The sequence below is a fragment of the Corvus brachyrhynchos genome, unplaced genomic scaffold (assembly GCF_000691975.1).
Source record: "Corvus brachyrhynchos isolate BGI_N302 unplaced genomic scaffold, ASM69197v1 scaffold4, whole genome shotgun sequence".
Lineage (NCBI taxonomy): Eukaryota > Metazoa > Chordata > Aves > Passeriformes > Corvidae > Corvus > Corvus brachyrhynchos.
In genome coordinates, this window is record NW_008237878.1 from 6,926,256 (window position 1) to 6,929,861 (window position 3,606).

Genomic DNA, 3,606 nt, shown 5'->3' on the forward strand with positions numbered 1-3,606 from the left:
CACTTCATAGACAGATCCTTAATGGAATATAAAGATGGAGATAGGTCATGCTCTTTCTTTTCCTGTCCTGTGACATGAGGCTGTGTCAGGGAACAAAGGGATATGGCTGGAGGGAACTCTCTGGTTATTCTTCACTGTTAAATTGACTGTCTTCAGCAGCACCAAAGCTCACAGCTATTTGACTGCATCCAAGGAATGGGAGCAAGCCCAGGTGACAAATTAATTTGGTTTTAGACGAAAGAATGGCTAAAGATTTTCACAGTTATGTTTAACACACTTCCCTGGTTCTTTTCTACGAGCCATTTGCTCTTTCCTCCAAATACCTTCTTGCAAACAACTTCATTTAGAAATGCTTCCAACATCTTCTATCTGCATGGACTTGTCTTTTGGAGCATTTATTTTATGGCAGAGATTGTCTTACTCCATGTTTTTCAGAATGGTGTGTAGCTTTACTCTTTCAAATATGAGATCAGACCTTTACAATGCCAAGAGCCCTCTAGTCCTGTGCAAGTACTGAGGAAATTGCACATATTCTATTCTATTATTCTATTCTATTCTATTGTATTCTATTCTATTCTATTCTATTCTACTCTATTCTATTCATATGCCTCCCCTACCAGTTTCTACCTCAATGCCTTCCCATAGCACACAATGCTACATTATTAAGAATTATTTTATGTGGTTGGTTTATTACTAATCCTCAGACTAAGCTGAGTAATGCCTAGAAGAGCACTGTCTTAATGAGACAGTTTATATTAGAGAAAGCAGAGCAAGACCTTTCATGTGGAAGGTGGGGAAGCTTACCATCATCCTGTAAGCACTTTGTACAGCTGCTGACTGGCCTGCAGGGAGCCACAGTTCAAGCAAGCATGTTTAAACCTTTATTAAACAAGTCTCTCGTACTCCTATCCTTGCAACAATTTCCTGATCCTTTCCAGAAGCCACTTGCCCCTTCTTCAAAATCTCTTCTTGCAAACCACTTCATTTATAAATGTTACACTTCTGCTGTTTCAAATGTTTTGACATAATCTCTTAGTGAGTGGAATAGTTGCCCAAAAAGCTGTAGAACCTCTTACATCTATCCCCAGCATACCTGAAGAGTAAGATGATGAGAGCTGAGTATGATCTGGTATTCTGTGGGAGAAAAAAACTCTCAGAACAGAAGACAGATTCAGGGCCTTGTCTGTTAACAATAATCAGAGCCATTATTGGGGTACACAGACAGGACACTAATGTGGCAGTCCCTTAATCTCTAGAACTGAGCAATCATTTCTCTCCTTTTCTCCAGAGTTCAAACCCTTCCTTTTCTGTCAACCATCTACACTGACTGAAAGCAAAGCTAAGCTAAATACTGCCATCATAGTGCTTCCAGACCACCCCTTTGTGTTGTAAATCAACATTGTCCCCCTCATCCATTCTCCATAGAATCATATAATTACAGAATGGTTTAGGTTGGAAGGGACCTTTAAAGTCATCTACTCCAACCCCCTGCAATGAGCAGGGACATCTTTAACTAGGTCATGTTGATCAGAGGCCTGTCCAACCAGGACTGGAATGTTTTCAGGGATGGGGCATCTACCACTTCTCTGGGCAACCTGGTCCAGTTTTCACCACCCTCATTGTAACAAAATTCTTCTTTATATCTAATTTGAGACTACCCTCCTTTAGTTTAAAACCATTACCCCATTCTTGCTCTAAGGCAACAGTGGTAATAACAACCAACAGCAGAGCGTGCAGACGGGAAAATAAACCCTCGACTGACTTAATTTGCCTTGGACATTTATTCCTACAAGAATCTGATGGCACATTGCCATCAGAGCTGTGCATGCCAACAGAAAAAAGATCTTTTGAATATTTATTCCTTTCTCTGACCTTTCTGGAGCTGATGGATGTTTATATTGGAGAAAACAGATCAAGTTTAATATGAAAACCTACCAACCTTCTGACAGTGGCACAAACCTTTGAGCCTGTGATATTAATTCCTGTAACAATACTAAAGGCAGCACTGTTTCTCACAAGGTGAAAGGAGTCTGAGAAGGAGAGAGAACAATTAGCCAAAGCTAGGAACCAAACAAGCAGTTTTGGCTGGACTATGAAAAAAAGTACAGTGGGTAGTTCTGACCCATGCATGTTATGTCAAAGCTCAGTAGCTGCACATATGTATCCATTTTCCTCCACACTGATACCGATATAAAAGGCTGCAAAACTTAAATTTGTTTTTCTCTGTGGGGAGCATAGAAAGTCTTAGTCTAGACTCCTTCTTTGCCAACATTTAAATAAATGCAATACACATTTTTTTAAGCTCACTGGGCAGTGAACACCATAGATTCACGTGATCCAAAAAGGAATTAAGCAAGTTAATTCAGTTGTCTCCCACCAGGCCACCACTGGTGGCATTACAGCTAGTACATGTGGTTATTTTTAGCATTAGTAAATAGCAGTAGGACTGGTCTGTGGCAGGTGTGGGAGGCAGCAATGGACTTCATTACCTGCGTTGTTAGAAACTTCTTATTGAATCTCATGAAATCACTCTGTGCCTTCCTCACCTACAGAAAATAACTCCTGTCATTCAGAAGCTGGCAGGGTTTGATTTAGTGAAGTTCTTAAACCAGGACAACCCCTTATGATTGCTCACAGAAAGCTATTGCTGCAATCGGCACACACCGGGTTGCTCTGCGGGGAGATGACCGAGCTCTCGGGGCCTTGGCACGCCACCTCCAGTGCCCAGCCAAAGCCCTGTGACCGAGCTCTCGGGGCCTCGGCTCGCCACCTCCAGTGCCCAGCCAAAGCCCTCGGACACAGGGCAGTGACCAGGCGGGGCTGCTCCTGCCCCGTGCCCTCACTCGGGCTCTGCCCACAGCTCTGCCCAGGACAGCGGCCCCTTCCACCCTTCAGCCCTGGCAATTACTGCGGTTCTTGGGGAGAGACTAGCCCATCTCATCAGAGATGTATGTAACAAGCAGTATCAGATGCTCCACCATGCCCTTCCTGTAACCTCGCAACGTGTAAGAAAATGAAACTTTTTCTGCTCTCTTGGCTAATAATCCGTTTTATTATAAGAGACGCTCCACCTGTGCCCGTTCTCCTCCCTGTGCAGGAGACCCAAGGGGCAGGGGAAGGCAGGTGGAGGAAGCAGCTTTCCCCCCATAGTTCGCCTTAACTTAAGAGGGCAGCCAGGCAGGTCAAACCCGGTCGCCGCGGGACACGCCGATTGTTCCAGGCCGCGGCATGGGGCAATCGCCGCCGGCTCCCCCGTCGGGAAAAAAAAACCCCCCCCCCCGGCGGAGGGGGCGCTGAGGCGGCCCCGCCCGGCACGGCCCCGCGCCCCGCCCGGCACCGCCCTCTCGCAGCTCATGCGCGCTCTCGCCGCCCTCCTGTTGGCTCACTGCACGCCCCCTCGCAGAGGGGATAGAGGCTTAAACAACGCCATTTTATCCTTCTCTACGTAGCCTTTAGGCGAATAGTAACACTTTCTCATATGGAATAAAAGAATTTTTGTTATTTTGCAGCGATTCGTAGTGCTTGTGGCTGAAATGCAGGGCAGAGAGCGCTTCTTGGTATGTTGTCCCCCCTCCGCTCCCTACGAATAGGTCGGCCCGGGCCGTC